Here is a 13,372-nt window from a genome sequence, read left to right as displayed (position 1 = left end):
TTGAAGATTTTCAAAAGTATTATAATGGTGGAACAGGAAGACTAATATTAAAAATGTTAACATAATATTTAACTTGTGATAAACTTTAGGAAATGTTTGAAGATGCTGTCTATAACAGGGATAGAACAATAAATAAGGAGAAATTATTAAGAATGGTTAAAAAACTTTTTTTATCAGTATAGGCAATTTTTATCTTTTTAGAAAATTGTCAATATCGTGTGTGTGTGTGTGTTTGTGTGTTTTAATGTTTTCACAATTTAATTTCTGAGTGTATACCTCCCCAATATTCAGCTTAATGTAGAGATTAAATTCTGACTTTTGGTTTCTAAACCACTTTGGCACACAATTTTCTTTTTTCTTTCTGGTAATATATTTTTAGTCTATAGCATGTAGGAGCAAAAATAAATAAAGCTGGCTACCTTGAACTATGAACCAAGAACAATAGCAATCCTAGTTGCTATATTAAAAGTTCAAGTTCTAGGGGCTTCCCTGGTGGCACAGTGGTTGAGAATCCGCCTGCCGATGCAGGGGACACGTGTTCGTGCCCTGGTCCGGGAAGATCCCACATGCCGCGGAGCGGCTGGGCCCGTGAGCCATGGCCACTGAGCCTGCGCGTCCAGAGCCTGTGCTCTGCAACGGGAGAGGCCACAATGATGAGAGGCCAGCGTACCGCAAAAAGAAAAAAAAATAGTGTTGTATGATAAAATGCCAGCCTATAATTTTTAAAAGGTTTTATACTTTTTTAACTAGGTAATACAAATTGTAAAAAAGAAATTCAGAATACCAAAAAGTATATAGTGAAAAGTAAGTCTCCCATCTTTGGTACCCAAACCCTAGTTTTCCCCAGAGATGCTCATTTTTAACAATTTCCTATGTATCCTTCTAGGATATTCCATGCATATGTAAGTACGTATAATATTTAATATAGCCTTTAAAATATAAATTGAATTATCATATATACACTAGCATCTTGCATTTCTTATTTTATAATGTAGCTTAGAGTTCCATATTGATATTTTAAAAATGAGTCATTGTAATGGGTACATAACATTCCATTAAAAAATATACCACAGAAGGGAATTCCCTGGTGATCCCGTGGTTAGGCCCGGGGTTAGATCCTTGGTCAGGGAACTAAGATTCCCACAAGCCGCTCAGTGTGGCCAAAAAAAAAAAAAAAAAAAAAGGGTATGCCACAGAAACTATACATTGTTTTGCAAAGCCTACAATATTTACTACCTGGCCTTTTACAGAGAAAGTTTGTCGGGTTCTGTTTTTGTTACTAATTTTTAACTCAATAGTGAATGATTAGAGAACATGGTCTCAGGGTTAAAAATTAATAACAAAAAACATATTAAAAGGACTTCCCTGGTAGCGCAGTGTTTAACAATCCACCTGCCGATGCAGGGAACGTGGGTTTGACCCCCAGTCTGGGAAGATCCCACATGCCGTGGAGCAACTAAGTCTGCGTGCTGCAACTACTGAGCCCATGTGCCACAACTACTGAAGCCCATGTGCCTAAAGTCCATGCTCTGCAACAAGAAAAGCCACCACAATGAGAAGCCAGCAGACCACAACAAGAGTAGCCCCCGTTCACTGCAACTAGAGAAAGGCCATGTGCAGCAATGAAGACCCAACACAGCCAAAAATAAATAAATTTATTTTTTAAAAAAATTAAAAGCCCTTGAGATATTGTATTTAGAAATCAAAAACATTAACTCCAGGGTAAAAAAGAAATAATAATGAAAAGTTAATAAATAATTGGAACAGAATGATAGTAAAAGCCCTCTGCATCAAAATTTATAGAATAGAAAAAAAATGAAACAAAAACAAAAAAAAAGAAAAAATAATACTTGTGGGATAGAGCAAAAATGCTACTTTTAGCCTTATATGCTCACATTAGTTAAAAAAACAAACACAAACAAACAAACATTAAAGACATATATCTCAAATAAGAGATTAGAAAAGGAACATGGAATAAATCCAAAGAGAATGAAAGGAAGGAGATAATAAAGGTGAGGATGAATAGAAGAAAAGCAGCAAACAATAGAATCAACAAGGTCAAACTTTTTTGAAAAGGTCAACAAAATTATTTTGGTTTGTTGTATTTTATAGAATATAGAAGACATGAATGGATGTACTGAGTTCTTATTTTAGGTTATTGCATTTTTCAGTTCTAGAATTTCTATTTGGTTTTTCTTCACATCTGTCATGCCCCTAACGTCTGCTATTAACAAAAATAATAATTTCCAGTTCTCTGCTGAGATTTTCAATCTTGTGTTTTATCTCCTTAAACACTATCAAACATAATTATTTTAAAGCCTGTGGCTGACAACCCCAATATCAGAAGCCCCAGGGTGTGGCTACCTCTATTTTCTGTTGTTACTACTTATTTCCCTTCAAATTGCCTAATCTCCTTAGGGGCTTAATGATTTTTTAATACCTGTGGGCATGATATTTGAAACACTGTAGAAGTAACCGTGTAGAAGCCATTGTGTTATCTTCCATCTAAAAGTGCCACAGGGCATTTGCAACTTAGATTCCCTAAATCCAATTTCGGGGATTAAAATGATAGCTACAAACTGGGCTAAAATTCCAAGCAGTGTAATTTCACTTCCAATTTTGACTTAATTGCAGTGTAGAAGCTTACGAGCTCTCAATCCAAAGCTAGAGGGAAAACTTATGCCTCCGCCACCACAGCAAGCCACTCTGAATGTTTAATGGCATCAGAAGAGAGAGAAACAAGTGGGCAGCCTGAGTAGGCATATCAATTTTGTGCACACTCAAATCGATATGCCTGAAATAGTAATGTGACATTTAGGAGTGAGTTCTGAGTGCAAGAAAGGTGGAATAAAGATGACTTTCTTCAGTGTCCCCAAGCAACCAATATAATCCCAGTAATGAAGTGTGACTCTCCCTCCTTCAAGAAGCCCTTGGTCCTAACCTGTCTTTCAGCCCTTGACCTGCTGTCTCACTGGCTGCTGAGCGGTTCACTTCCTCACCTCCTTCCAGTCTTGACACAAATGCTACCATCGTAATATGGCATGGCTGATGAGCCTATTTAAAAGGGGAACCTCTCCCCTTCCTGCTTCTCCTTACTCTACTCAGCTTTCCTTTTTTCATAAACTACTTATTGTCTACTATGCTATGTAATTTACTTAGTCATCATGCCCATGTTTATTATCTGTCTCCCCCTGCAGAAATGCTACAAAGACAGGAATTTTTTCTTTGTCCACTGATATATCCTGGCATCTAGAACAGCATCTATTTGAAGGAATAAATCAAGGCAGCTCTGAGACCTCCATGGATACAAGAGGGTGTGTCTCAGAGGTCTCACTTCTCACCTCTAGCCCACAGTTTATTAAACCTTTTTTCCCAACTACTTACAATCCTGTCCTCAAGAAGACCAGCAGCTTCTGGGAAGAACAACTGTCAGAAGTAAACACAATCTGAAACACACTAGGTAGTTACTAGCAAGTGTGCAAAGAAAAAGTGTCTAGGGAGTTCCCTGGTGGTCCAGTGGTTAGGACTCTGTGCTTTCACTGCTGGGGGCCTGGGTTCAATCTCTGGTTGAGGAACTGAGATCCTGCAAGCTGCGCAGCGAGGCCAAAAACAAAAAAACAAAAAACATGTCTACATTTGAGTAAAATTTCGACACAGATAATATTCAGTGATTGGAATACAGTAAAGGGCAGACATTTCAAACACACCTGAAGTCTTTTTACTCATTAAGTTTCTTGTTAAAAAATCACTGAGGTGCATGATTTCTATTCATACTGAGTGCTCTACGTTTACAAAGGTACCTGGCTACCTGTGTTCATGTGACGTAGTTGGGGAACAGGAGGTAAATAAAAGATTTTGCTGAAAACCAGAAAAACAAATAAAACCAAAAACATTTCCCTTACCTCTGTATATTTGTGGCCTTATTTTAGATTTAGATATTGTAGGTTGTCGTTCTGCCTGGCCCACCCTTGATCTGGCTCTGCACTCACGATAAAGATGGTCTTAGAGATTCCTGCAGTGTTCTAATACTCATGTGCTTCCACGCCCTGCATCTATCACCACAGTATCGATTCTTTTGCCCAGAAGCGGATTACTTCTCCTTCTGGATACGTCTTGGATTGTTCTAGAATAGGCTGTTCCTTCAGTAGCAGCCCTCCCGTCTGAATGACTCATTCTCCTTTTGGATATTCCTCCTTGCCCTTCTCTTTCAGGAGACTTTGAGGTTGGTTTTATTCTTCTTGCTGTTTCACCTAATGGGCGCAAGATTTTCCCTTTTCCAAGTTCCTGGAGACTCTCACTTGGACCTCAACTGATAATGATCCTCTCAAATTCATGAACATTGTGGCACAGTAGCATCTAGTACTGCAGATCTGACAACTAGAATCTGAATCTTAACTTCCTCTTTTCCACAGAAACCTTGGGAATTCACACCATGAACGCAAAAGAAAAATAACCGAGCTCTTTGGTTTCTCATTAAACAAAATAAGATGCCTTACTAAATGTATTTAAAACCAGGTGGGTCTGCTTTTATATTTTTCCAAAGTAGCATGCCAAGAAACATGAATCTGGGGTTCATATGTGAGGTATTGTGTTATCTGATGGCAAAATTATTGCCATTTGAGTTTAGGGCTTCAAGTAAGAAATAACGCTAGGAATTGATTGGAGGCTGAGGTGAAAAGGACAGAACTGGTTTTCTAAATTTTATACATCTTTATTACTGCCATACGTCTTTATTTCTGTCATAAATTTATAGAGTATATTTAAATCATGCAGGAGTTTTAATAGAATTAAAAATGTAATTTGGGGAAATTCCCTGGTGGTCCAGTGGTTAAGACTCCACGCTTCCAAAGCAGGGGGCACAGATTCGATCCCTGGTTAGGGAACTAAGCTCTCAGAAGCCACGCAGCACAGCCAAAAAACTTTAAAAATTAAAAAACATTTTTTAATTAAAAAAATAAAAATGTAGTTTTATAACACTGACTGATGAGTGTTTTTATTGCCCGAAGCAAAATTGTTTCCTTAGAATTTTCTTTTTTGGAATTTCATTTGCTTTGTTAGATAACCTTTCTGTAATCCCTTGTTCTCTTTGTCTATTGTTTACTATTTTAGTATGTTATTTGAAACACATAAAAGCATATGTATGCTTTTACTTTAATGAACCATCCCCTGGTCCAAAAACTAAAACATTTTAAATAAATGGTGTGTTACTCCCTAGACCATCTCCCTGCTTGCCCCGTCCCGGGAGTATTCACTGTCTTTAAGTTTGTGTTTATTATTCCCGGGAGTATTCACTGTCTTTAAGTTTGTGTTTATTATTCACTTGGTTTACACACACACCATATAAAGATAGATAGATAGAAAGATACATAGATACATAGGTGATAAATAGAAACAAAGAAAAGAAAAGCTGATTAAAAATATATCGTTTAGTTGTTTATTTTTGAAACTTGTAAAAATCCTGTCATATTCTAAGTGCTTTTCTGGGTTTTATTTTTTCACTGAACTTTATGTGTTCAAGATTCTTCTGTGTTATTGCATTTTCACTTTTGTATATTATTCCATTATGTGAACACACCTCAATTTATTCATTCTCTTGTCAGTGTGTATATATGTATATATCTATGTATTATTTATCTATCCTGTGTGTGTGTGTGTATATATTATAGAGAGAGAGAGAAAGAGAAAGAGAGAGAGATGAGTTGTTTGCAGAGCTTTTCCATTATTAACACGGCTGCTAACATCTTTCTACATATATCCTGGCATTCATGTACAAAAGTATCTCTTGTGTATACTCCTAATAACTAGTTATTTTCCTAAATGATTGTCCCAATTTAGACTCCTACCAGTAATGTGAAGAATTCCCACTGATTCACATCTTCTTCATTTAGTTAGTATTGTCAGACTTCTTAATTTTTGTTAATCTCAACCACAGCATTAAAAACAGAACAAAACCTTCTGTCAAAGTTGATGGATTTGTGGGGCTTCCCTGGTGGTGCAATGGTTAAGAATCCGCCCGCCAGTGCAGGGGACACGGGTTCGAGCCCTGGTCTGGGAAGATTCCACATGCCACGGAGCGACTAAGCCTGCGAGCCACAACTACTGAAGCCCGCACGCCTAGAGCTCGTGCTCCGCAACAAGAGAAGCCACCACAGGGCTTCCCTGGTGGCGCAGTGGTTGAGAGTCCGCCTGCCGATGCAGGGGACGCGGGTTCGTGCCCCGGTCCGGGAAGATCCCACATGCCGCGGAGCGGCTGGGCCCGTGAGCCATGGCCGCTGACCCTGCGCGTCCGGAGCCTGTGCTCCGCAACGGGAGAGGCCACAACAGTGAGAGGCCCGCGTACCGGAAAAAAAAAAAAAAAAAAGTTAGTTGGTATCTGCCAATGTTCCCCAGAGACGATATCTGAAAAGCTGAATTGAGAACAAGGAAATCCCAATTCTAAACCTAACACTCACTCACTGAGTGACCTCTGATCTCCCTGGGCATCAGTTTCCTCACCGGCAAAATGGGAATAATACCTGCCCTGCCAGCGTTATGGGCGGTTGTGAGAGTTCAGTGATACAATGTACTCATTCACCCATCCAACCTCCACTGAAGCCCTATGTTGTGTTATAGTGTTTTACCACCTGCTTTGGGAAAGCAAAAGACATGTAAGATTTGCTCCCTCCACCTGCCCCCCAAAGTTGGCAAGGTACTATAGCAGAGATAATGCTGGAAATGACAGAATCTTATGAAAGTGTAAGGTTATATTATCGTGGTTGTTATAATGAAGATTATAGGAAAGTTGTAAAAAACTGGAGCAAAACAGTACTGAGAACCCCTTGAAGAAAGTCTTTGAAAGGTTTCTCTCTTTTCTAACCATACCAAAGGCACTCTACAGATTTCTCTTTTAGTGAGTCTTTTCATTGCTAATTGTAGTTATCTGATAAAAGTTAAATACAGAGAAGCTGTAAATATCATGACGATTAGTAACTGGAACCAGAAACATCTAGGCTGTTATAGGCACACAGCTGTAACTTGGGATCCCATTAATGTGTCAGTTTCCCAAACTATTCTGAGCTCAGAGAATCCCCTCCCCACCCCGTCCCTATCAGTTCCCTACCCAGTTAACTTCTGTGGGAATGGGAGGCCGCTTCTCCATAATGAAAGATATCTGCCCAGCTAACCGATTTTGTTAAAACATAGGGAATTGCCACTCACAAATCGCTAGGAAAAAAAAAAATCCTAGCCAAAAGGGCCTGGAGATGAAGCAGAATCACTTGCAAGCCTGTCTTCTTAGTGAACTAGAAAGTGAAAATATGCATGATGACCCCAGTAAGAGAGAGGAGACATTCCTCTTCCCTTTCCCAGGCCAGTGAATGGTTTAGGTTCAGAAGCTTCTGAGGCTGGAAGGGCTGAAGTGGAGAGGCATTCTTGCTCTTGGGGTTCCAGATAAAGATGTATACAAATTTCACAATGGGTTAGCTCACCGCTGCCTGCCTAGAATGCAGCAGGTACACCAGTAGGTTGTCAGAACTTAGCTGTTTTAGGACTAGAGACAGCCCTTGCACAGGCTCTGTCATGGCTCTGAACACAGGACTAACAAACCAGCACTCCTTCAGCGCCTCCACAGAAAGCAGGAGAGTAAATCTGCTGGCTCCCCGCCTCTCTGTGGAGCTGGGTGGCTTTTTTTTACCAGTCCTGTGTCAGAGGAGTTTCCTCCATTGGTGTGAGCAGTGGTGGGAGCTATTACAGTAATTACAGTAAATACTAGAGCCTATGGAGAATTCGTTTTCTTGCCTTTGCCTATTTTTTTTTAATTTTTAAAGAAGTTTTATTGAAAAAAAATTTTATTGGAGTATAGTTGATTTACCATGTTGTTATGGAGAATTTTTACACAACCTGGTTGTTGGGAAGAGGCACCAGACATGGCAGGAAAGACCTGGGTTTGAGTCCTGGCTCTGCCACTTGCCAGGTGGCTGCAGGTCTCAGGTGTGGTGAAGGTCCCAGGTGTGGTGAGGGTCCCAGGTGTGGTAAATAGGAGCAGTTTTGTGATTAATAGCTACCATCGGGTGTGTTTACTACTCTGTTCCTATGCTATCTCAGTAAAACCTCTCAAGAGCCCTTTTACATAAGGCCATTAGCGAATTCTTGTTCTCATGCTTGTTCTCAGTCTTACTCCATAGATAAGGAAGCAAATTCTGGTTGAATGGTTAAAAGGCTTTGGTTGGAGTCAGATAGAACTGGTTTGAAAGCCTTCATTTCTATCACTCACTGTGTGATCTTAAGTCATTTAACTTCCCTTGAGGCTTTGTTACTTCATCTGCAATACTTATAAAGCAGGACCTAACGTTCGTTCAACATTTATTAAATGCTTGGACTGTCCAAAGTACATGACATAAATTCACTCAGATTTTCACAATAACTCTATGTGGTAAGTAAAATCATTATCTACACTTTATAGAGGAAACTGGGAGGTTAAATAACTTGTCCAAGTTTACACAGATAGGTGCAATGGAGCCACAGTTGGAACCCAGGGCATTATTGTGAGGGTTAAATAATCTATTATGCTGGCCTATGTAGAAGTAAATATGTGACAGGAGTAGCACAAAGGATAGGAGGGGATGTAAATGGAATTATACTGTGGTAAGTTTCTTACCTTATGAAGTGGTATAACAGTTTCTTATACATGACGTGGTATAATAGTGGTAGACTTGATAAATGAAGAATGCATATTGTAACCGCTAAAGATAAATTACAGAAGTATGTCATACCGTTATTTTACCATGACATTATAAAGAGCTAATGAAGGAAATATAATGAAATAATAAAATACTTATTTAATCCAAAAGAAAGCAGGGAAGGAAGAACAAAGGAACAAAAAATAAACAGAACAAATAGAAAACAAATAGCAAGATGGTAGATTTAATCCTAACTATATCAGTAATTACTAAATTGGACTGAACACTAAAAAGGCAGAGATCATCAAACTAGGTAAAAAGCAGCACCCAACTCTATGCTGCTTTAAAGAGACATACTTTAAATATAAAGACAGATAAAGAGAACATGTTGAAAGTGAAAAGGATAAGAAAGCTAGTGTGGTTACTATCAAAGCAGACTTCAAGGACTACCAGAAAGGATTGCAAAAAAGAAAGAGAGAAATTTTATAATGATAAAAGGCTCAATTCATCAGGAACACATAACAGTTCTAAATGAGTCTGCATTTAATAATAGAGCTTCAAAATACATGAAATCAAAAATTGACAGAATTAAAGGGAGAAATAGACAAATCCACAACTATAGTTTGACATTCCTCTTTGTAATCTCTGTAATCGATAGAAAATGCAGAGAAGGGCTTCCCTGGTGGCGCAGTGGTTGAGAGTCCGCCTGCCGATGCAGGGGACACGTGTTCGTGCCCCGATCCGGGAAGATTCCACATGCCGCGGAGCGGCTAAGCCCGTGAGCCGTGGCCGCTGAGCCTGCGCGTCCGGAGCCTGTGCTCCACAACAGTGAGAGGCCCGTGTACCAAAAAAAAAAAAAAAAAAAAAAAAAGAAAATGCAGAGAAAAAAATCGGTAAGGATATGGATGATTTGAATAACGTTATCAACCAACTTGATCGAATTGACATTTATCCAGCACTACATATAATAACTATAAAACACATATTCTTTCAAGTGCAAATGGAACAAGATAGGCCCTATATTGGGCCACAAAACAAGTCTCAATAAATTTCAAAGAGTAATCTAGTAGAAGTTATTATTAAAATGAGGGTGAAGATTAGCTATTTGTCTCATAACCTACGGTTCTATGAATTCTACTGAGACATAACAAATTTTCTAGCACCTTCTTCCCGGTCTTGCAAAATTATTTGTTTATTAGGTTTTCAGAGGTCTTACTAAGATTAAGACCCACTTCTTAAGTCCCCTAAGGAATCGATTTTTTTTTTTTTTTTTTTTTGCGGTACGCGGGCCTCTCACTGCTGTGCCCTCTCCCGTTGCGGAGCACAGGCTCCGGACACGCAGTCTCAGCGGCCACGGCTCACGGGCGCAGCCGCTCCGCGGCATGTGGGATCTTCCCAGACCGGGGCACGAACCCGCGTCCCCTGCATCGGCAGGCAGACTCCCAACCACTGCGCCACCAGGGAAGCCCGGAATCGAATTATTTAAATAGAAACTGCAAAGAAAGATAAGAGCTTGAATTTAGTCTCCTTTTCTTGGGTTCTGAAGTTCTCTATCCTCAGAAAAAGCAATTTTCCACCTGAAGCTTGGCACCATAGGATTTAGACTCCACCACATCTGTTGCTTACAATTTTCTAAAATAATATCAGTTGCCACTGAGGACAATGAACTTCTGCAAAAAAGAATCTGTTGATCAGGGATCCTCTCTGTAGAGCTCTTGTTACTCAGCTCATTTCTAGAGTGAACAGAAACACTAATGACCACCCCTAAAAAGATGCTTTGTGTGTGTATTGGGTACAAGTGTCTCAAGAAGCAGTCCTTAGATAAGAAGGCTTTGAAAATATTTACAATACAGTAGGAGTTCCTAAAGTGGGCTCTATTGGCCTGACTCAGAGAGTTTGCCTGAAAATGTGCTGATGGCATTTTCCTGGAGAAAGAGCTCATCGTAGCTTTCATCAGGTTCTCAAGGAATAGGAGCCTTACTCTCTAGAATGCTAAAAGGACAGTGTATCATTTCTTTTTTAAGTTGCTGAAAGCATTTTCATACTTTATCTTTACAAAGGACTCAAAACTGCATTTTTATTTTTCATCTGTATTATAGAATTGTGCCCCCAAAACATCATGTGCTCATTGGTTTTGCTCAACTCTTTTTCAGGGTCCATTTATTTATATCTTGCAGAATAAAACTTTGGAGACACCTGTTGGGGAAAATGTTGGCTTAGAAAATTGACTTTTTTCCATTGATTTCAAATACATAACAAGCCTGTACTACTATGAGAATCTGCCGGGTGCTATGAAGTCTGCCGTCGGGACTAAGAACCCTAGTCCAGTGGAACCTAATCTGCGGACATAGGGCTCCAATGTGGTTGAGAGCGTGTGCATGAAGTCATTTGGGCCTAAATCTGGACCCAGCCCAGCCCATTTCTCACTAGCAATTGGACCTTAGAAAAAAAATCATGAAATGTCTTTGATCCTCGGTTTAGATTCTTCATCTGTGAAATGGAGCTAAGGAGGTAACTACTATCATATGTGATGTTTAGATTCTCTTGAAAAAGTTTTATATTATTTTTTGGCTTGATGTGTGGATTGATCTGGATCCTTCCTCCTTCCTCGCTAACTTTGCCTCTTGGACCCCACACTCATTTTCCTCCAGCTGCACTGGCTTTCTTGTTTGTGCCTTGAATAAACCAAACTCATTTCCACCTAAGGCTCTTGGCGTCTGTTGTTTCTTCTGACTAGAGGTGCTTCGCTGCATTTCTGCTTTTCTTTTGCTCACTCTTTCTTATCCTTGGATTTCAGCTCACACACACTCCCTTAGAATTTTCGTGACCATTCACCATGACAGTATACACTTACTATGACCGTTCTCTTACTGTTTTCTCAGCACTTATTGTTAATAACACTTCTCTAGTTTGCTTTAAAAAAAAAATCATTTTTCCTCACCAGAACTTGTTCAGGGCTGTGGTCCCTGGACTCAGGACGGTGTCTGGCAAAGAGCTCATTTATATATATTTGTTGACTAAATGAACCAAACAAAATAAAGTGGCACGAAAAGGGCGTAGACTGGCGATGGTACAGATTAAAAACTCATCAACATTAGCGATTTGGTTTTATACACTTTTTACTTAAACATCTACATTTCAGAAGAGGGGATGTGTGTTTACATTTGCATAATAAAACTCGGTCAAAAAAGTAATTGGTGTAGAACAATAGTCCCATATCAAAGGTGAGCTCAGATTCCAACTATGCAAAACAGAAAATCTCTCTCCCCACCCATAACATTTACAAAAAATTCTTAGGTGGTTTTCCCCCTGGCTAAATGTGACATCTATTAAAATGACAGAAGGTTACAGTTACTTAAGGGTGTTGCCTACCTGCGCTTCAGAGAGGAAAGTTATTTCCACCTGGACTATACCTAAATGTTAGATTGGCCTCTGATGGACAGGTAAGATAAAATAGGTAAATGGGCAGATGGATGGGCTGGGAAGGAAGCATTATAGGTGGAGGAAGTCCCCAATAATTTCCATCAGGGCCAGCAAAAACCATCCCAACCTTCAAGCTAAATAAGAGAACTGGACCTGGTCTATAAGTGCAGCAGCTTCAAGCATGTCCAATCAGATCACTACCCAGAAGCTTCTCCTGTTTTGGAGTTGTTACTGGATCCAGGTAAGAAGGGAAGACCATAGCATGGATTCATTTCCTCCTCTTAAATGCATGGTGGTAAGTAAGATTAAGACTGGAATGAGGAGCCTCGAATGCCAGGGCAAGGGTCTGCGCCTTTAAGATCTCTAAGTAGGGCGATCAGTGAACGACATTAGAAGTAAAGTGGTTTGAGAGGAAAGAGACCAGAGTGAAGGCTGTTAATAGTTCAGGCAAGAAAAACAACGTAGGCTCCAGAATCAGGGGAGAAATAATAGGAGTAATAGAAAAAGAAAGGTGGACAAGGGTTGTACAGGTCAGAGGTGCCCAGTGGGGCTGTGTAGGCCGGAGGAGCCATAAATTATGCTCGGTGGCAGGCGGGTTTCATGGGATTTGTTCTAATGCTTTTGGCCCATAGGATACAAATATTCTGTGCCTCTTCAAAATAATAGCCTCTGGTGTCCACTGGCCATATCATGAAATAGAAATAATGAAGGCACTGTATCTTTTAAAAAAAATCCCCTTTTGTAGCACTTCCTTAAAAACAGCTACTTAATGAAACTCTGCCAGTGAGCTCTTGACAGTTCTGTCTTATTTCTGATATTAATGAAACAACTTGGTAAAGGGCTGAAGTTTCTTCCTGGTAAGTGTTTAGTTTATGCTTTTCAAAACTCTTTGTAATAAGTGTTAATTTTCTTCTCTGGCCTAATGAGTATTTCTCATTGACTGCCTGTTCCAATACTAGAAATATTAAGCAATTGAAGTGATCAATAATGTTTTCAAGCTTTTTTCTTCCCTTTGGGTTTGCTACTTTTAAGAGTCATGATAGTTTTGTGGGGTATTTTAGTCAAAGGGAGTAGTCTCATTTAAGTATTTAATTCAAAGTACAACACTCACCTGAGTATGTATTTGCTTCGGTGCTTATGAGCTGAGGCATAATTAATTGAAAGTTACTGACATGGCCTTTTAAAAACATATGTACTGATAATATTCATTAGGGACTATAGCCCAAAATGTGATTTATGGATTTTCTTCTTTTTTTTAAAGTTTTTGCTAAATTCTTCAACATCTCCCACAT

At 39.4% G+C, this 13,372-nt stretch overlaps 1 protein-coding gene across 7 annotated transcripts in view; it reads left to right on the top strand.

Moving 5' to 3' along the window:
• Positions 1-13,372, top strand: part of SPIC (Spi-C transcription factor) — a 51,505-nt gene that overhangs the window by 25,761 nt on the left and 12,372 nt on the right. For 3 of the 7 annotated variants that reach the window (XM_030856268.3, XM_060306907.2, XM_060306909.1), the window contains 2 exons: positions 4,413-4,515; positions 10,811-11,168. The exons of 1 other annotated variant lie outside the window; for it this stretch is intronic. The gene's annotated coding sequence lies outside the window, so the exon portion shown is untranslated. The remainder of the gene's footprint in view (positions 1-4,412; positions 4,516-10,810; positions 11,169-13,372) is intronic. 3 more of the 7 variants (XM_030856264.3, XM_060306911.2, XM_060306910.2) reach the window with 3 other exon arrangements.

The sequence above is a fragment of the Globicephala melas genome, chromosome 10, assembly GCF_963455315.2.
Source record: "Globicephala melas chromosome 10, mGloMel1.2, whole genome shotgun sequence".
Lineage (NCBI taxonomy): Eukaryota > Metazoa > Chordata > Mammalia > Artiodactyla > Delphinidae > Globicephala > Globicephala melas.
Note: the sequence above shows the minus strand (reverse complement) of the source record. Positions and strands in the feature narration are given on the sequence as shown.